The sequence below is a fragment of the Ursus americanus genome, chromosome 14, assembly GCF_024610735.1.
Source record: "Ursus americanus isolate L20-20 chromosome 14, mUrsAme1.1.p, whole genome shotgun sequence".
In the NCBI taxonomy this organism is placed as follows: Eukaryota; Metazoa; Chordata; class Mammalia; order Carnivora; family Ursidae; genus Ursus; species Ursus americanus.
The window spans coordinates 40,205,256-40,226,826 of record NC_142140.1 but is presented as its reverse complement, the minus strand read 5'-3'; the positions used below and the strand labels follow the sequence as shown (position 1 = coordinate 40,226,826).

Below are 21,571 nucleotides of genomic sequence, written 5' to 3'. Positions count from 1 at the left end.
TGCCTTCAGCTCAGGGCGTTCTGGGATCGAGCCCCACATCAGGCTCCTCCGCTGGAAGCCTGCTTCTTCCTCTCCCACTCCCCCTGCTTGTGTTCCCTCTCTCACTGGCTGTCTCTCTCTCTCTGTCAAATAAATAAATAAAATCTTAAAAAAAAAAAAAAAGGAAAAAAGAAGAAGGGGGGCGCGTGGCTGGCTCAGTTGGTGGACCGAACATGCAACTCTAGAACTCAGGGTCCTGAGTTTGAGCCCCATGTTGGGGGTAGAGATTACTTTAAAAAAATAATTTAAAAAAAAAGAAAAAAGGTTAAGCGTCTGCCTTCCGCTCAGAGTCCTGGGATTGAGCCCTGCATTGGGCTCCCTGTTCTGCTGAAGCCTGCTTCCTCCTCTCCCACTCCCCCTGCTTGTGTTCCCTCTCTCGCTGGCTGGCTATCTCTCTCTCAAAAAAATTTAAAAATCTTAAAATAAATAAATTAATTAAATTAACGTAATTATAAAAAAAAAGAAGAAAAAAAAGGAAGAGAAGGAGGAAGAGAAGGAGAAGGAAGAAGATGCCCTATATTTGAAGGGTCAACAGCAAAAACTTCAAGAGACAAAGGATGGATCAATTGGGAAAAAGAACAAGACACTGAAATCAGGAAGAACTCTCTGACTAAAGCTAAGTCACCTATCCTGACGTGGGTGAGAAGTTCAAATCACACAAGCCCCCCCCCCCCATACAAGGGAACGCTCACTTCCACAAACACCCCCACCCTATAACCAAAATTAAAACCACAAGGCAGGATCTTTCCCAGTTCTCAATCCATTTCGAGCAAGCTTGGGAAACCTGTCCTACTCTCTCCTGAAAGCCAGAGTATGTAATTAATAAAAAGTTTTCATATCCTCAAGAAAAATAAAAAATAAAAAGAGCTAAGCCACCTAGAGATAAGAAAATCCAGGTGCTTCCTTCACTGTCAGCAAACAATGGAAAATGACTTTTTAATATGTAATGTAAACTTACTTGTAAACTTGCGAATTTTAACACAGGTTAAACAGGCTGAGATGACAAATATATGAAGAGATGACTTAAAAAAAAAAACCAGACAAGGTGGGAAAATGTTTTTAGAATCTTCCCAGCACTGTCAAAATTAATAAATTTGTTCATACAATGGGAAAAGCAGCAAGATTCACTAGGATTCAATAACTTGGTTAAAACATCCCCTAAGAACATCCAGGGCCCTTAGTTCCCATTCTATAATCAATGGCCTTTTTATTACTGATTTGGCTGCCCAGAAACAAAGGAGGTGTCCTAGCCAATGGATAATTAATTCCAATTGTGTACATGGCACTTTATACTTTCAGTGTAAATAAACTGGTATCTGGTTTATCAGTTTCTGGTGAGATTACTTTGCATGAATAAATTCTCGAGCGCTTGAGTCACCCCTGTGTGAACCAAAAATTTCGTGTTTCTGAACTCCTGGCGGGGGGGGGGGGGGGGGTAGTGAGAGAGACCTTGATGTGGATGTCAGTTCTGCCACATTACTATCTGTGTGACCCTTACTCCTGTTAGTCTCAACTTCCCCATCTGTAAACAAATACCTCAAATACCTACAACTAGGGCCTGGAGAATGGCAAGTGCTCAAAAGGTGATAGTGTTATTATTTTTAAGCCAAACTGGAGAGGAAAAGTACCACTGATACAGAAACATTTCACTAGAAAAGGAGTAGTCTGGACCATCAAACCACTGCATTGGAAAGACACCCCCTGAAGACAGAGGTCCCATCCCAGAGAGGTGAGGAGAGCAAAGTTAAAAAGTTGCAAGTAAAGTACCGGCTGCACTGTACAATTCTCACTTAGCAACTCCAATGTTGTCTACCAAACACCCAGCCGGTAATACTTAGAGCATGACAACTGTTCACTCTAAATCCATGTGCTCAGCTTGGATTCAGGACTGATTTATAAAAATAGCTGTTGCTGCTGCTCTTTGAATCTCTTTGAGCTGATGACTGGGCAGTGTTACCCTATAGGCCTAGAGCAGCTGTATTCCCTCACCACACCCATTTCTCTGCCTACCCAGCCGAGCTGACGGCACCCCCCTCCCATCTCTGCAGCATACTATTCTCCCTCTTCCTGGGCTGAGTGAGCAAATTACAAGCACAAATATCCCCTGATGCAATGCCACAACCATCCCTGGGAAAGAGCAGAGGCAGTTGCCAAAAGCGCAGCAGCAGGGAAACGGGCGGGACACACACACACACACACACACACACGCACACAGAGCAAGAAACACTGCAATGCTATGCAGCCAGGGAGAGCGAATCGAGAGGCCCTGGGGAGCAACAGTGCAACCGAACCAGAGGAGGGAAAGGAGAAAGGGGGTTTCCAGGAGAAAGCTGGGTAACACTAACCTTCCCGAGAAGCACGTTTCACACCAGGTCTGGGTGCTAAGGCACAAACCTAAGCGTAACGACTGCCTCCTCCCAAAAGCAGCAAATGCATTTAATTTACACGTTCCTGGGTGGAAGCAAAAAACCCCCAACGTTCCCCCACAGGGTAATTTCACCAAAAAAGAGCTCAGGCAACACACCAGCGGAGAATCTGGTCCAAGTGCTAAGTCACAATCTCGGTTCTGGGTAACGTTTCCAACTGCCCCCTCCCGGTCCCTGTCCCAATCCTCCCATCCCCACCCTTGCTGCGACGTCTTCGCCCTCCCGCAGCCAGACACACGCCAGCCCCCAACAGTGCCGGAGGGGACGCGCACACGGAGCCCACACTGGGGCCCGGTTCTCCAGACCGCCCCTCAGCCCCGCCCGTAACCCCAGACTCGGCACTCTCTCTAGTTCAAATCAGCCCCACCTCAACTGACCCCCCAAAGTCTCACGGAACGACCTTTGAGTTTTCCTACGTCCCCGGGCCCCACCCAGGGCCCCAGACCGCAGCCGACCCTCTCCGCAAGCGCAGCCCCATCCTGAGCCTGAAGCATGCCGCTCGGCCCCACGCTGCAGACGCCCGAAGCCCCGGTCCTCTCAGCCCGCTCCGCCCCGAAGGGCCCCCGGATAGCACCCCAAAGCCTCGGAAGATCACGCCCGCAGGCCCCCAGCCCCGCCGCCCCCGCGTCCCGCAGGCCCGCGGCCACCGCCCTTCTCCGCCTCGGGCGGGCCCTGCGGGGTCCCGAGCGGCCGCGGGGCGCGGCTCGGGCAGCCCCCGGGACAGTGGGGAGGCCGCCCCTCCGATCGGGCCCCGCCTGTCGCCGCACCTACCCGCCGCCGCCGCGCCGGAGCCGAAGCCGGAGGGAGCCGGGAAAGGGCCGGGAGGAGCCGGGAGGAGCCGGGAGAAGTCGGGAGGAGCCGGAGCCACCAGGCGAGCCCGTGGGGCGGGGCGCAGGGAGGCGGCCGCTTCCTCGTCGCCCTCTTGAGGGCCGGCGCGAGGGAGGAGCGCCGCCACCGCCTATCCCGCGGGCTCCGCTGCTCCGACCAATAAGCGCGGCGAGGAGGCGGGCGGAGGGCTGTAGCAGGCCAATGGGCGCAGGCCCCGCCGCCTCGACCTCGCTGCGGTAGCGGCGCGAGCGGAGGGCGGTTGGCGGCGAGGTACGCATGAGGGCTTCAGACTCCCGCCTCCCGCCCGCCAGCGCCCGGGCGGTCGGCGGGTAGAGTGACGGCCGCCGTGGCTCTGTGGCGGACGTCTATTCCTTTCAGAACTTGGGTGCTTAGAGCGGGGAGGACGCAAGCGGCCGGGCACACGCGGCCGGGGCCCGGGTCTCCCCGCCCGCGGGGCCTGCGGGCTCTGTGATGTAACCTGGGCGGGGCGCGGGGCGGGGCCTAGGGCGCGGGCCAGCTGGTCGCGGGAAGGAACCGTGGGGGGACGGGGACGTGGGTGTGGGGCCCCTCCAGGGCTGCCCTGCAGCCAGCCACAAGTGACGTGGCTGGTCCAAGTTGAAGTGTGCTGTGGGTGTAGAATACACATCAGATTTCCGAGACTTAGTACCAAAAAATATATCTCATTCATAATTTTATAAATTTTATTATAAACTGGATAACTAATTACAAAATTGATTACAGTTTTAGATATATTTGGTTAAAGAAAACATTTAAAATAATTTCATGGGGTTTTTTTGTTGTTGTTTTGTTGTGTTGTTGTTTGCCTTTTAAAATGTGGCCACTAGAAAACTTAAAATTAGTGTTTGGGTCACGTTATACTTCTGGATACCAGTAGTCCAGAAGGAAAAGTGATGGCTAATGCCCACTGAGTACTTATTATATCCAGGCACGCTCGTGTAAGTATGTGACACCTAAGAATTCACTTAGCTGTCACAACAATGCCCTACAATTGGTGTTAATGTCCCCATTCTCATTTTACAGATGAGAAACACAGCAGTTTGGTAATTGACATAATGATAGCAAGCCAGCAATCGACAGAGTAGTGCTTTAACTCAGGCAACCAGGCACTGGGGCCATGTAGTCAGCCTGTAGAGCAGGCTGGTTACCAGAAAGAACACTGGACTTGGTTGAAAGCTCTGCTCCTTTGTGTGTAACCGTAGGGAAGTTAAGCTTCAGTTACCTTAGTAAAAATGAGATAATGCATCACCTGCCTCTGTCACAGTCCCTATTCGGGTGACCTAGAAGTAGCATAGCGAGGTAGTTAAACTTGGACTCTGGACCCTGAATCCCTGTGTACAAATCTGGGAACTGCTGCTTGCAAGTTATGTGAGCTTGAGGGAGATATTTAATCTCTCTGTACCTCAGTTTCCTCAACTGTAAAATGGGTAATAATGGCACCTACTTTATTAGGGTTGTTAGGTGGACTACATGTGTTGATACATATAAAGTACTTAGATTGGTGCCTAGCACTTAGCAAGCATTTACAGAGTATTATTCATACTATGAAGGAGTATTTATAGCCTATACAAATACGAAGGAATGAACAGTAGAAAGTTAAGTGGAAAAGGCAGAGTACTATGAATTTGGAGCCCTGGAAAGAACTTTAGGCCAGCCACAGAGAACTGAAATGACTGATCTAGGTCGCAGACCAATTCATAAGGCAGGTGTTGTGCGACCAAACTCAAAGCTTTTCCCCTCTTTCACACCCGGACTCCAAAGCAGGGGAACTGCCATTGCAAGCCTGAATTCATTCATCCAACAGACGGTGAATGAGTACCAGCATATCAGGAAGGGCCGCACGGGGAGGGTCATTTATAAAAAAGTAAATAAAATAGATTTCCTGTCCTAGTGTAAGTAGCATTACTATATACCAAAGCCCACAGATTTTTGTCCAAGCAGGACCCTAACTGTTGTAAGGGAAACACACAGGTGGGAACTAAAAAAGTTACTCTGATCCTTCCTCCTGCCTCGAGTAACCAGCCTCAGTGTCCGTCCCAGGCTTCAAGAGTGGAATTAGCTTTGACCTCCTTAAGTCAAATGGCTAGGAAAATTCAAAAGTGTTGGAATTTTCCTTTCCTTCTTTAAGGTAATAAAGTCACCATGTTATGTGTATCTCAGGATAGTCACTCAAGAGTCATTCTCAGTTATTCCCTCCCTTCTCCCCATCTCAGGCCTACCAGATGCTCCTTCTGCCTCAGAAACATGTCCACCAAGACTGATGCTCTTCTGGCTCAGTCCCTTTTCTCTTTCCTGCGTACTGCCACAGCTACTTCCAAGCCCTCCCTCCCACTTGCTTCAGTCCGAGTTACACAAGTTAGGCACTATCCTCTCCAGTTCATACACTCCTCCCGCACCCCTTCTATGCCTCTCTGCTTTACAGCACTCACCACATCTGTGGAATCATTCATGTAAACGTGGATCTGCCCTAAGAGATTGTTTCTCAAAGTACAGTTCCTTCTGTTTCCCCACCTGCAATGGGAAAGAACACTTCCTCCAGTGCCAGAGTCCCCAGGATGGAAAGCATAGAACTCCAGCAACAGAGTTGGAAAGGGTCTTAGCAAACATCCAGTCCCATGTCTAAGGATACATTCTTGAGGCTCTACAAGTTCACAATACGACATTTTAGGGTTATCTAATGTATTTATTATCCATGAAAAGTGTGCTTTATGTTTATTCATCCAAATTTTGGCCAAAATGTTGATGAAGACACAGACATGAGCAGAACCCAGTGACTTACCATAGAGACTTCCCTCCAGTTTTAACAGAAACTTCTTCAGTGGTTTTTCCATTGCATTAAAATCCTGAAAATGGTTTTCAGGAGCCTGTGCAATGATGCTGTCTCTCCGGCCCCTCATCACCTGCCTTACATCTCACTCTGCGAAGCTTCGCCTGCCTTCTTTGTTTCTTGAACTCTCCCTTCTCAGGACCTTCCTCATGCCATTTCTACTGCCTATTCTAATCTGTAGATAATATGATTTTCTGCATAGAAAATTGGGGGAGAGCTACAAACTATTAGAATTAGTAAGAGTTCAGCAAGGTTATTCCATATAAAGTTAATATACAAGAAGGAATAGCATTTCTATATACCAGTAATCATTTACAAAATATGAGAGGAAAAAATAAAATCGATATGGTACCTAGGAATTAACCTTAACAATAGGGTTGTAAGACTTCTATAGAAAAACATTATAGGCACGCCTGGGTGGCTCAGTTAAGTGTTTGCCTTCAGCTGGGGTCATGATCCCAGGGTCCGGGGATCGAGCCCTGCACTGGGCTCCCTGCTCAGCGGGGGAGCCTGCTTCTCCCTTTCCCTCTGCTGCTCCCTCTGCTTGTGCCCTCTTGCTCTCTCTCTGTCAAATAAATAAATAAATAAAACCTTTCAGAAAAATGATAAAACTTGACAGCTTTTATTTTTTTAAGAAAGAGAGTGTGGACGCAAGGGGCAGAGGGAAAGGAAGAGAATCCTAAGCAGGCTCCATGCCCAGCACACACCTGAGCCAAAATCAAGAGTTAAGACGCTTAACCAACTGAGCCACCCAGTCACTCCAAAACTTGACAACATTAAGAAGAAAATACATATACGGAGATACCTTGATGCTCTCAAGGTAAGAATTTCTGGCTGAAATTTCCAGGTACCAACACTTGTCAGATAAATATACAACTTTTACATACCAATTATTATCATAATTTATGATGTTTATGTTAGAATTCCATGGGGAGAGGGAAATAAAAGTGTATGGATTAGGATTTGACTAGGATAGGGTCACAGAATTAAGAGCCAGAAGGATCTTTTGGGTCATTTAGCCCAAACCTTTTTCAAGTGAGGTAACTGAGACGTGTTGAAGACCCACAAAAAATGGCAGGATCCAGACTTGAACCTATTTTCTGATTTTCAGCTAGGAGCTTGTTGCACCCGCCCCTTTCATCTTTAAAATGGTGTAGCATACGGATGCCTGGCTGGCTCAGTCAGAGGAGCGTGCGACTCTTGATCTCAGGGTTGTAAGTTCAAGCCCCATGTTGGGTGTAAAGATTACTTTAAAAAATAAAATAAAACCTTTAATAAATAAATAAAATGGTATAGTGTAGTGATAATGCAAACATTATAGACTAACAACTCAAAAGCTCCCTGCTACATCCTACTTTAGTGCCTGGATACTTAAAATACTTACCTACCCTGACTGCTTTGCAGTTGGGATGGCTATGTGCCTCACTGGATGAGCTTTCAGGTAAGTCTTTATAAAAGACAAACTTGGGGCGCCTGGGTGGCTCGGTCGTTAAGTGTTTGCCTTCAGCTCAGGTCATGATCCCGGGGTCCTGTGACCAAGCCTGGCATCGGGCTCCCTGCTCAGCGGGAAACCTGCTTCTCCCTCTCCCACTACCCATGCTTGTGTTCCCTCTCTCTCTCTCTCTCTCTTTCTCTGTCAAATAAGCAAATAAAATCTTAAAAAAAAAGACAAACTCAGGGGCTCCGGGGTGGTTCAGTCAGTTGAGTGTTAAACTCTTTATCTCAGCTCAGGTCTTGATCTCAGGGTTGGGAGTTCAAGCCCAGCGTGGAGCCTACTTTAAAAAAAAAAAAAAGAGAGAGAGACAAACTCCGCTGGAATACAGACACAATGCCTAGAGGCGATGCAGCCATCTTAAGACAGTAAGGACAAAAGTCATGGGCTGCATGGGCTGAGGGTAAGGAGCAGGAAGATAGGAGGGCACTAGGTCCTTAGTATCCTTCAGCAGCTACACTAATCTGATTGTGCCCCTCTGGACCTCCTGTAAAGTGAGAAAACTAACCCCTATCTCTTAAGGCCATCATGAGTCAATAAATCTCCATTGGTGTAAGCCACCGTTAGTCTCTCTTACTTGCCGCCATATGCAATCTGAACTGGCACATAGAGGAAAAGCCCTGGACTACAAGTTAAGAAACCCCATTACAGTCCCTGCTCTGCCAGGAACAAGCTGTGTGGCCTTGGGCAAGCCATTTTCCATCTCTGGGCCTCAGGTTCCCCATCTTTGTTGGGGGAAGTAGAACAAGATGGTCTTTTCACCTCTCACTTTCACAGTGATTTCATTCACTGTGCATGCTATGTAATGTGCAATATGGGACTTCCTTTCTCTTGAAATAAGACTTCTACTTCCAAGGTTCGCTAAGTGTTTCCTTGTTCCTGTAACCACAGGACTAGTTACAAAGACCTGTCCCTTTCAAGTAGATATGATGAAACACACACTTTGGGGACATTCCCTATACACAAATCCCCCCAGTAGGTCCCTAGTCCCTCTTCCTTTGGTTAGTTTCATTCACCCATCCCTAGAGGGAGCTCAGAGGGGGTTCTACTCTAAAACTAATGATGCGGGGTGCCTGGGTGGCTTAGTTGGTCAACGGCTGCCTTCAACTCAGGGCATGATCTCAGGGTCCTGGGATGGAGCCCCACATTGCATTGGGCTCCCTGCTCAGCGGGAAGTCGGCTTCTCCCTCTGTCCCTCTCCCTGGTCATGTGCTCTTCTCTCTGTCTCTCTCAAATAAATAAAAATAAAATCTTTAAAAAATAATAAAACTAATGGAGCACTGTGCCCACTTCTACCCTAAACTTGCTATGTAATTTCTCTTCTTGGGGACTCCGACTCATGGTTTGTTAAATGAGTGGCTTGCAGACCCTCAAACAGCCCTTCAAGCTCCGGAATTCTGAAGCTAAATTGCACCTTCTAAATTTCATCTTACTTTGGGATGGTGCTTCCCCAGTTGCTAAGTGCTTTGCTGTCTGGTATTGTAGGTTAGCCTTTCTATAACTCTAAAATAGGCAGGACTTATATCATCATCCGTATTTTGAAGTTGAGGAAACATTCAGGAATGTGGAGTGATATGCCCAAGATCACACAATTAGTAAGTGGCAGATCTGGAAATAAACAGCCACCATCTTTGATTCCTTGCTCAGTACTCTTTCCACTACACCTTGATTTTTGAATTTTTTTCTCTTTTCCTTTTCTCTCCAGGATCTACTTCCTGGCTGCAAGTCACAACTGCCCTTAGCAGTGACCCCAAGACTGCTCACAGCAATGCCCTCAGTTGCAGGTATTTGGCACTCTCCAGATGCCTGACTTTCCCTCAATCCTTCTTCCATCTTCTGTCCTGATCCGTCAGTCCCATTAAAACCTTCCAGTTTCTTCCCAGCTGACTCCAAGCATCCCATCCCGTCTAGAGCTCCACTGGATACAGCAATGTCTTGAACCACAGTCTGGCCCTTTGTAAGCCAGTGTACTTGAGGCAACTCTCATTTTGGTTCTGTTATTCTTCTTCACCTCCCTCTTCACTATCCAACCTCTTGTTCATCATCCGAAATCCCTAAAGAGATGGGAAATGGTCAAAGAAGATGGGAAATGAGCAGTCAGTCCTTTGAGATCTTCCAGTCCAAAGGCCAAGCAGAAACTGTAAATGAGAAAGCTGACTGGTCATAATATAAAAGAGTGGGGGGAGGCACCTGATAGGTCAGTTGGTTGACTATTAGACTCTTGGTTTCAGCTAAGGTCATGATCTCATGGGTCATGGGATAGAGCCCTGGGTCAGGCTCTCTGCTTCCCCTCCCACAGCCCCCTACACTCTCTCTCTCTCTAATAAAATACTTTTAAATTAATTAATTAATTAATTAATTAAATACTGTGTAGGACAAATACATCTGTGGACTGGTGGCTCTTGGGTTGTCAACTCTCAACCTCTGCTCTTGTCCAAATCTGTCACCCCACTGATAAGGAGGCTGACGTCATGCAGCAGATCAGCAGGAGAGAGGGAGGCAGGACCCAGACCTCAGACCTATTCAGAGTTCACCATCATCACTCACAAGCCGGAAACCAACTCTGGCTGATTTAACAAGCCTCTAATGAGAGCCTGCTCTGGGAAAGATGTTCTGACAGGGGACAAAGATGAAGGGATTCTTTTAGAAGATGCCTGCCTGAGCTCCTTGGCACATTTTCACTTAGCTTGGGATCACACATTTGGCAGCTGGGGACCAGCTAACATAGGAAAGAGATGCTCACGTCCACGGAGTTCTTGGCACGATCCCCACCGACTAGGATTCCAGAGACTTGGCAGGGGAGCGTTTTCTAAGCTTTCTGTTTGGAAATCATTTCAAACTGACTGAAAAGATACAAGGATAAAAACAGTACATATCACTCTCAGATATCCTTTACCAAGATTCACCTCTTCTCAGCACTTTTCCCAGTTGCTCTGAGTACTGCACATACACCAAACCCAGTTATTTTTAGAGCCGTTAGAGAGTCTATCACATACATGGTGGCTTTTAACCCCTAAGTACTTCAGTGTGTATTCCTAATAATAAAGATCTATCTTATAACCACAATACAGATATCAACTCAGTACATTTAAATTGACTCTGGGGCACCTGGGTGACTCAGTTGGTTAAGTGTCTGCCTTTTGCTCAGTCATTTGGCTCGAGCCCTGTGTTGGGTTCCCTGATCAGCAGAGAGCCTGCTTCTCCCTCTCCCTCTGTCTCTCCCCCACTGCGCGTGCTCTCTCTCTACCAGATAAATAAATAAATAAATAAATAAATAAATAAATAAATAAATAAATACAATCTTTTAAAAAAATTTAAATTGGCTCAGGAGTTTGACCTAATCAACCATCCATATTCCAGTTTTGTCACTTGACTCAGTTATGTCCTGTTTGGTTGTTTTTTTTTTTTTTCTCCTCCTGAACAGGATCCAGTGTCAGATCAAATATCACATTCAGCTGTTATGTCTCTTTAGTTTCCATTAATGTGGAACATTTTCACAGCCTGTGCCTGTGTATGTGTGTGTGTGTTATGACATTAACACTTCTGAAGGACACAGCTCTTTTTTTTTTTTTTTAAGAATGTATCTCATTCGGGCGTCTGATGTTTTCTCACGGTTGCATTCAGGTTATGCATTGCAGTCTGGAATATTGCAGGAGTGATGGCGTGTCCCTCTCAGGGCATCCCCTCAGGAGGCATGGGGTGTCCATCTGCCCCTCACTACGGATGTGAATTTTAGTCATCGAGTCTGTCCACATTTACCTCCTGACCCTCAGCATTTTGAGGTAAACTAAATGCCTCCCATCTGGAGGAGTGCAGTTTGGGCCTCTGTCAAGCTACACGAGAGTTCTGGAGCTCCACCAGAAAAAGTATTCATGACTAATGGGAATAGAGGGAAGGGAGAGGGCCTACCTTGCCTGGTTGTTGAGAGTAGGTAAAGGGTGAACTGGGACAGTCATGCCAAGGGTTCCAGCTAAAGGAGCTGAGGTCTTCAGAGAAGCAAAACAGCATAGAGGCTTCCCACACTGTCACTTTCAAATTCTGACTCTTCCCCTCACCTGCATTGTGACCTCCAACAGCTCACCTAGGTTCTCTCGGCCTGTTTCCTAACTTGTGATAAGGACTAATTCTTAGCTCAGAGGCTCATTAGAAGATTAAAAGAAACAATGCTCATATGTTACCAGGCCCATAGTGTGTCAAATGGGAGGTACATATTGTACAAAAGATGGGAAAATTATGTTGTGCTTGAATTACGTTTCCTTTCAACAAATGTCTACAGAGAACCTATCACGTACCAAGGCATCATGCTTGGAGCTAGAGACTAGATAAATCAGCCCTCAAAAAGCTCACAATCCAGAGGAAGAAAAAGGCAAACTTAATTCCAGCCCTGGGTATTTAGCCAAGAAAATTAAAACATACATCTACACAGATTTGTTCAAGAACGTTCACAGCAACAATATTCTTTATTTTTTTTAATTGTAGTTGACAATGGGCAGCTCTATTCTTAATAGCTCCGAACAGGAAACAGCCCAGACATCTATCAACAGGTGAATAGATAAGTGAAAATTATAGTACTTCCATTCAATGGAATACTACTCAGCAACAAAAAGAGACAAACAACTGCTTTTATGTAACAGGTCTGAATTTCAAAAACATGCTGAGTAGAAGAAGCCTTACGTAAGAGTACACACTATGTGATTTCATTTATATGACGTTCTAGAACAGGAAAAACCATCAGAAGAGTGGTTGCCTGGGGCGGAGGTAGGGAGGAGGTTGCTGGGGAGCTATTTGCGTGATGATAATGTTCCATATGTTAATAGGAGTTGGATTGAACAGGTGTTTGCACTTGTCCAAATTCAGCAAATGTACACTTAAGATTTGTGTATTTCATTTTGTTTGAATTTCATATCAAAATAGAAAAGAACTGTTGGGGCGCCTGGGTGGCTCAGTGGGCTGAGCGTGCAACTCCTGATTTCGACTCAGGGCATGATCTCAGGGTCCTGTGGCTCCGCACTTGGTGTGGAGTCTGCTTGGGATTCTCTCCCTCTGCCCCTGCCCCTGCTCGCTCATGCTCTCCCTCTTTCTCTCTCTGAAATAAATTTTTTAAAAAGATTTTATTTATTTGAGAGAGAGAGAGAGCACAAGCAAGGGGGTGTGGCAGAGGGAGAAGGAGAAGCAGACTCCTTGCTGAGCAAGGAGCCCAAAGCGGGGCTCAATCCCAGGGCCCTGAGATCATGACCCGAGCCGAGGGCAGACGCATAACTAACTGAGCCGCCCAGATGCCCCTAAAATCCTTTTAAAAAATAGGGGGAAAAACATAAAAAATATCAAACTCTGATTAATAGTATACATCTAAAAATATTTCGAGAGAAGTGTACTGATGTCTAGAATTTATTTTGACATGTATCAAAAAACATGGATTAATAATAGGTGGATAGCAGCAGGGAAAGATAAATAGATACATAATAAAAACAAGCTTGATAAAGTGTTAACAGTAGTAACAAGGTGCTAGAGAAATGGGTGTTCACTGCAAAATTCTTTCAACTTTGCTGTCCATTTGAACCGTTTCACGATAAAATGTTGGGGGGAGGGAGGAGACAATGCTGTGTAATTCAAGTCAGACTTCGATAAACGGTGTGGTAGAGAAACTGTTTCTGCTGAGGATGGATGGTAGCAGGGGTCAAGGGTAGTCTCTTAGAGGAGGAGTCCTAGGAAATGAGCCTGAAAGAGAAGACTTTAAAGGCAAGGGAAGGAAAGGGATAGAGGGCATGGCATTCCACTAGGAAAAACGGGGCAGTGGGAAAATACAAGGCCCCTTTGGGGAGCTGCGAGGCAGCAGGGGGACTCTGGGGGCAGAGTGGCAGGAGAGGAGGCCAAGGCGCTGAACCGTGCCCAAGCTGGGACAGCCTGGAAAGACAGACAAGGGCATCTGGTTTTGCCTCCGTAAACAATGGGGAGCCACGGAGCTGGACAGGCGTGCACACGTGCGTGCGTGTGCGTGTGCGTGTGTGTGCGAGGCTTTGTCATCTGACAGCCAGAGTAGAGGAAGGGAGAGGATAGAGCCAGCAGTGGGGTGAACAGCAGAGTAGGTGATCCAAGTTTTCTACTGCTTTTATTAGCCAGTTGACAAGGAGGGCAATTTTTGTGACAGAAAAATCGTTAAGAGGAGACCCTCCCAGAGGTGAGATGTCTTTACGTGAGTCAGGAAGATAATTCAGTCTGTCCTAATTCCCAGCTCTCTTGGAACTTTGATCTCCCTCAAGACTTCCTTTTCCCTTTGAAGCAGTAGGCTCTCCGTTGACCTGCCCTCTGACCCTCAGCCACAGTCCAGAAGATGCAGCTCACCCTCCAGCGAGAACACACTGGAAGTTGGAACTGCTCGTCTGGGAATTTGGGTGGTGCTGGCCTGCTTGTCCTCCATGCTTCCTTCCAGCTGCAAGACGTCTCTGTCCTGGTCTCCTTGCAACCAGCCTTCCAGGCTCTCAAATGTTCATTTTCCAGCTCCCTGGCAGTCGGTCTTGTGGCTGGGAGTCAAGAGTTTTGCAGGTGTTTCTCTGATCACAGCCCCATGGTCTTACCTGTCCTGTCTCCTTCCTCCCAGTCAAGGCTGTCACTGTCACTGCTCCTCGCTGACCTGGGAAGAGCCCTGCTGGCAAACGAGGGGTCTCTGAGCCTCGGGGGCTGAATGCGTGAAAGGCCGACAATTCCCACCTCCCTGAGGCCTGCACCACGACAGGTTCCAGGCTTCTCTCCTCCACGCCTTCCTTGCATTTCCCTAAGTTCACAGGGTACACGTAGTGACTCACCCAGATCGTCACGGCCTTCCTTTGCCCAGCGGCAGACTGTGCGGTGGTCCTCACACCAGCCCTGCAAGGACAGGACAGAAATGCCCCATTTTCTCAGCCCTCACAGAGTTCAGAGAGAACCCAGAGTTTAACACACACCAACTTTAATTCTCACAATGTTTCCTCTTTCACAGATAAGGAACTTAAGGCTCAGAGAGGCAGTACAACTTGTCCAAGGTCACACAGCCAGTTCCAAGAAATTCACAACCAAAGTATCAAAAGGAGCAGTTTCACGGTGTTCTATGCACCCAGCACCAATTTTTAAAAGTATATTCTATGACCCCCACAACTAGAATCCATCAGGCCCTGAGGAGCCTGCCCAGGGGTCCAGATGTACCCACGGGAAGATGAGGGGAAACGGGTTGCTCATCAGTCCGGGGCAGCAAATGGAAAAGGCCTGGAGGTGGCATTTGTTGCTCCCTGAGGGACAACAGGAGTTCCCCACACGCACCCATTCACTGAGCAAATCCTGACACTTGCCCTGAGGGTCTGCGCTCTGTTGAGGGGAGAAAGAGAGCTGTGGCGGGGAAGGGTCTTCTAGGCTCTCTCAGACACAGAGTCAAGAAGCAAAAAAATAGCGAGGCACATGCAGGGCCAGCACGTCCAGAGAAGCAGGAGCAGAGAGGGAGGGAGGACTCCAGCAATGGTGAAGGACCTTTGTTGGGGGAAATGAACAAAAGAAGTGCACACGCACAGTGTCCAGGGTACTTCACAGTTTTCTCGTGGGAAAATCTGTAGCCATCTGAAAAGCCAACAGTGAGTGGCCTCAGAAGGTCTCTGCGGAGATAGCATCTGCGGCCATGGTCGGTGGGGGTCCCTCCAAGCCTCTGACCTCCTCACGCAGGCAGACCATACATACTTAACATTCTGGGGTGTCCCCAGCACCGCGCCTGTGGGCTCAGTAAAAGCATTGGGAGTACACAGCTCAGAGGCCACCCCCAGGAAGCCCTCCCTGACTCTCCTGGGGGAAAGAGCTTTCATATCCTCCGGTTATCTTCCCGCCAGACCGTGAGTGCCTCCTGCCCTGGGCTGAGCCATGTCTGAGTTCTCCAGGGCGCAGTGCTGTGTCTTCACGATGTTGCTCATTTTTACTCCCTCACCTTTACCGTCAGGGCTCAGGGTCCGCTGAGTAGATAACACCAGGGCAGGACTCCCGCATCCCCCAAGGAGGCTGGGTCCCTTGGCATCCCACTTATCCCTGAGAGCCCCTGAGTTCTGAGCAGACAAATCCTCCCACCATCACCCTGGCGATTTAAAATATATCCAAAAATGCTTTTGAGATTTTTCCCTTTCACAGGTAGAGCCTAATTCCCCTCCCTTTGCATGTGGGCCAGACTTAGTGACTTGCTTCTAACGCATGGAACCTGGCAGAAGGGATGCTCTGACTGGGCAGTCAAGCCATGAAAAGGTTATAGCTTCCTCCTGGCTCCTTCCTCTCGGACCACTCACTCTGGTGGAGGTCAGTTACCATATCCTTAGGACACTTGAGCAACCCCGTGGAGATGCCCCTGCGGGGAGGAAGCGGGGTCTCCCACCAAAGCCAGCACCAGGCTGCCAGGTGTGCCAGTGAGCCGCTGCACAGGGGGAGACCCCCACCTCAGTCAGGCCTTCGGATGACTGCGGCCCCAGCGACACATGTTTGCAGGGCTTGAGACTCCAAGCCAGAGCCGACCAGCCAAACCATGCTCGAATTCCTGATCCACCGAAACTGTGAGAGATAATAAATGTTTCTTGTGGAATCCAGCCACCAAGTTTGGAGATAATTTGTTGCATAGCAGTAGGTAACTGAGACATTGTCCTTCTCCCCGCTGCCTCTCTCCAAGCTCCCTCTGCCACAGCCAAACTCCACCACTCACTGTTCAAAGCAGTACATTTTGACTGAGGATCTTCTGTGTGCCGGGGCTGGCCAGACACTGGGGATGTGGCACTAAGCCAGCTAGACCAGTGTGGGCCTGTCCTCATGAGCTTAAGGGGGTCACACTCTCCAGACATTTACAGATCTGCTTTGGCCCATGTTGTGCCCTCCATCCAGAAAGCTCGCCTCTGCCCACCCCTTAGACGACATTCTGAACGTGTTTTAATTGAGATTTCTCCTTCAGCACTGAACCTAAATGTTGTCTCCTCCATGAAGCTATTCTGACTGCCCCACTGGATGGTATGTTTCTCCTCTCCGAACTCCTGTAATGCTCGAACTCAACCTTAGTTTGGCTGCTTACTATCTTCCATATGATTACGTCTGTGACTTCCCCTGTTAGCTGCCGTAGACTCCTTGAGATGGATGCCTATTCATATCTGTATTCACCACTAACCAGTGTACAAAGTGCCACGTGCATAGCTAGCAGGCAAGAAATGTACATTATGCAAATGAACACGTGACCGGCTTGTCCATAGCTGAATGCCAGCAGAGAAAAACAAATGCAATGCTAGGAAGTTGGGGGAGGGAGGTGCCTACCCCTGGGAGAAAGAGCAGGAAGTATCCATGAACTAGACTCTATTAGATTCTAATAATATCCACCATATAACACCTCTGTGATCCAGCAATTCTTCTCCTAGGCACACACTTAAGAGCAATAGATGCATGTGTCCAAAAAGATTTGTACAAAATGTTCAGAGGGGCACCTGGCTGGGTCAGTCAGAAGAGCATGCGACTCTTGATCTAGGGGTCATGAGTTCAAGCCCCATGCTGGGTGAAGAGATTACTTAAAAAAAAAAAAAAAAACTTAAAAAAGTGTTCAGAGTATCTTCGTGCATAACAAGCAAAAACTAGAACTAACCTAAAAATTCGCAAAGGAATAGATACACGAACTGGGGTACAGTTATAAATGGAACACTGCCCAGCCATTAAAAACTAACTTACTACTGGCACACGCACTGTCCTAGGTAAATCTCGCAAATATCGACTGGACACAAAAAGTTGATAAATACAATAAGAAGTGATTCCATTTATACAGCACTCAGAACAGGCAGAACTAACCTCTGGTGAGAGAAGTTAGAACAAGGATTACCGCTGGGGCAGGTCCCTGCCTGGGGTGGAGGAGCGGGAGGGAATTTTCTGCGAGCTGAACTTACTGACCTAGGTCGTGGTTAAATGGATGTATATGCAGGTACAATGAATTGACCTGTATACACATCGTGTGTTACTGTATGTAAATTATACCTGAATTAGCAAAAATGAATAAAATGTTAATAACCCTGTGTTCAGCCTGAAACAGGGAAACAAAAGGGACCCCATGAAAACGGTTGTATTGACTCCTTTTCCTGGTTCGGTTCTTCTAGGACCTACACCCCCGCCTCGCGCCTGCCTTATAGAACAGATAATGTAGGTCCTCCTTGTAAAGGTCGAGGATTCAATGATTTTTTGAAGCCTTCCAGCACAATAGATAATATCTAAGGAGTGACTGAGAGGCGTGGTCAGGAACCAAGACCACTGACTCATCAAGACCCCTGGCTCCAGGGCATAAATTGTTTATGGAGGACACCTGAACACTTGTCTTTGTTCCTGGATTAGTGAGAAGACCCGTGCACCAGACGCTGTCCTCAATAAAACCCCCAGGCCCGGGCCACCTGGCTGGCTCAGCTAGAAGCGTGACTCTTTTCTTTGCGTTTTTTTAAGATTTTATTTTTGAAGAATCTCTACACACCATGTGGGTCTTGAACTTACAACCCTGAGATCAAGAGTCTCGTACTCTAGGGGCGTCTGGGTGGTGCAGTCGTTGAGCATCTGCCTTCGGCTCAGGGCGTGATCCCGGAGTTCTGGGATCGAGCCCCACGTCAGGCTCCTCCGCTATGAGCCTGCTTCTTCCTCTCCCACTCCCCCTGCTTGTGTTCCCTCTCTCGCTGGCTGTCTCTATCTGTCAAATAAATAAATAAAATCTTAAAAAAAAAAAAAAGTCTCGTACTCTATTAAACCAAGCCTGCCAGGAACCCCAAGCACTCAACTCTTGATCTCGGGGTTGTGAGTTTGAGCCCCAGGTTGGATGTAGAGATTCATAAAAAAATAAACTTAAAAAAAAAATCAAAAACCCAAGACCCAAGTGAAGACAGGGCTCACTTTACTTTCCAAGTCTTCCAGGCACTCTGTCTGTATCTAGACTCTTTCTACGTCTTCATTAAACTCTCCTCTCACTTCCTCTCGGCTCAAGTTTGATATCCACCCTGCGAGAAGCCAAGGACCCTCTTGGCTGGTCCAGAGGGACCCCCTCGGGGTCCTTGGACCCAATCAGCTTGCATCAAGCTCAGTACTCCTCATAGGAGACCCACAGTCCATACATGCTGAGTAAATTAATCAAAGCACATCAGCCAATAGATCTCATCCTGTGTTCTTAGTGTTGTGACTCTGACACCAGTTCCAGTATGCTTTCTCCCTACACCATCAAGCAATTCTCAGACACCAGCTGGGTGTCCTACAATTCCGTTCACCTTCTTCAGACACCATTCCCAAATCCAGATTGTAATCTGGGCTCTTCTGACTGACCAGCTATAGATTGGAGGTTCCCACGATCTCTCCCTTGTGTTTAATTAATTTGCTAAGGCAGCTCACAGGACTCTGAGAAACATTTCTTCCTAGATTACTGGTTTCTTATAAAGGGATCTGACTCAGGAGCTAGGCTGAGGGAAGAGATCTATAGGGCATATGGGAAGGGGCTCAGAGCTTCTAGGCTCTCTCTGAGATGCTTTCCCAGCATTTCCACGTGTTCAACAACCTGGAAGCTCTTCAAACCCCATCCTTTTCTTGGGTTTTTTTATGGAGGCTTCATGACAGAGGCACTATGGATTAAATCATTGGCCACTGGCCATTGATTCAACCTCCAGCCCCTCTCCTCATTTCAGATGTCAGGGGGTGGGACTCAAAGTTCTAACCTTCTAATCACGTGGTTGGTTTTCCTGGCAGCCAGCCCCCATTCTTAGGTGCTTCCCAAAGGCACTTCATTAACATAAAGTCAGATGTGGTTGACTGGGGTTTGTTGTGAATACCAAGAAACCTTGACGTTCTTATCTCTCAAGAAATTCCAGGGTTTTAAGAGCTCCATGCCAGGAACAGGGGTGAAGACCACATATTTTTACCATTTTATGATATATTTATCATAAATCACAATATCACAGTGCAAAGTCTCACAAGAGGTAGGATTTCAGACAAGTGTAGAGCAGCATTTTTCTTGCCAAACTTATCTGATGAAGTAATGGCTTATCTTCCCGAGGATTCTTGGTAGAGTTTGGATTCAAGCATTAAGCTCTTAACACTTTCTTTTAAGTTGTGGCAAAATGCACATCACATAGGGGCACCTGGGTGGCACAGTTGGTTGGGCGTTGGACTCTCGCTTTTGGCTCAGATCTTGATCTCAGGGTTGTGAGATTGAACCCTGCATCAGCCTCCCCACTTAGTGCAGAGTCGGCTTGAGTTTCTCTCTCCCTCTCCCTCTGCCCGTCGCCCCCAGCACATGCTCTCTCTCTAAAATAATAAACAAAATTTTAGGGGTGCCTGGGTGGCTCAGCCGTTAAGTGTCTGCCTTCGGCTCAAGGTGTGATCCAGGGTCCTGGGATCGAGCCCTGCATTGGGCTCCCTGCTCCGCTGGAAAGCCTGCTTCTCCCTCTCCCACTCCCCCTGCTTGTGTTCCCTCTCTTGCTGGCTGTCTCTCTCTCTGTCAAATAAATAAGTAAAATCTTAAAAAAAATAAAATAAAATAAAAAATAAACAAAATTTTTAAAAATATACATAACATAAAATTTATCATTTTAATCTTTTATAAGTGTTCATTTCAATGACATTAAGTATGTTCACAGTGTTGTGCAACCAGCACCACCATCTGTCTCTAGAACTTTCTCATCATCCCATATTGAAAGTCTATATCCATTGAACACTAGCTCCTCATTCCTCCCTGCCCCCATCTTGCCCCCCAGCCGCTGCTCATCACTGTTCTATTTCTGCGTCTATGAAGTTGACTACTCCAGATAACCTCAAATAAGTGGAATCAAGCACTAGTTGTCCTTTTGTGCCTGGCTTATTTCACTCAGCATTATTGTCTTCAAGGTTCATCCATGTTGTTAACTTGTGTCAGACTTGCATTTCTTTTTCTTTTTTTTCTTCTTTTTTTTTTCAGACTTGCATTTCTTTTTAAGGACTTTAATGGCTAACCCCCAACCCCCCAGCCCCCACTCAATTACATCAGAGTGTATTTAACACTTTTTATCAAAATGAATGTTTCTGTTTTTAAAGATTTTATTTCTTTGTCAGAGAAAGAGCACAAGCAGTGGGAGCAGCAGGCAGAGGGAGAAGCAGGCTCCCCGCTGAGCAGGGAGGCCAAGGAAGGCTCGATCCCAGGACTCCAGGATCACGGACCCAAGCCGAAGGTAGATGCTTAACTGACTGAGCCATCCAGGCGCCCCAAAAGGAATGTTTTATGAGCATCCTTGCCTTGAGCATAACTTGAGCTTTCTTGATGCTTGAGCATTGGCATTCTGATTCCTTCTTCTGTCAGTGCCTCAGTTTCTCTCTATAATGAAAGGGCTCACGTGGGTCCTCTTCATGGCTGTGACTGTGGCTTTTGTCTTCCTGAAGCCTTGGGCCCTGACTCCACCTCTCCCTCGGGCAGGGGTGGGTGGACTGTGTTCTCCAGACAGAGAAGGGTTATAGCTTTTGGTCAGCACCCTCTCTTGGCCTGGGAAGTCCATAAAATAAAATAAAAAATAAACAAAATTTTAAAAAATATACATAACATAAAATTTATCATTTTAATCTTTTATAAGTGTACAGTTCAATGACATTAAGTATGTTCACAGTGGGGCAGATAAGCACAGTACGATGACTATAGACAACGATATTGTAGTATAATTATGTAATGTGATAAATATCGTGACACGGATGTGGGGGCCCCGATCAGATGAGGGGGCCACCAAACATAAGGTGCTCTAATTGGCTGGAGGCCAGCAGTGTGGGTGGTGAAAGAATTCACCCAAGGCAGAACAAAAGAGACAGAAGTGTATGGAATACACCACAAGGGCATGACGGGCAGGACAGCAGGGGAGAGGCTATCTGCTGCGAGCCAGTGCTGAGGGGCCACAGTTAAAGGGCAGAGTGAGGAAATATGGAAACTTATGGAAT

At 47.2% G+C, this 21,571-nt stretch overlaps 1 protein-coding gene across 8 annotated transcripts in view; it reads right to left on the bottom strand.

The window, feature by feature from the left end:
• The window catches only part of MAP4 (microtubule associated protein 4), a 176,989-nt gene extending 173,595 nt beyond the window's left edge, over positions 1–3,394 (bottom strand). For 7 of the 8 annotated variants that reach the window (XM_045778482.2, XM_045778481.2, XM_045778484.2 and 4 more), the window contains exon 1: positions 3,237–3,394. The gene's annotated coding sequence lies outside the window, so the exon portion shown is untranslated. The remainder of the gene's footprint in view (positions 1–3,236) is intronic. The other variant, XM_087867084.1, reaches the window with a different exon arrangement.
• Between the last annotated feature and the right edge of the window lie 18,177 nt (positions 3,395–21,571).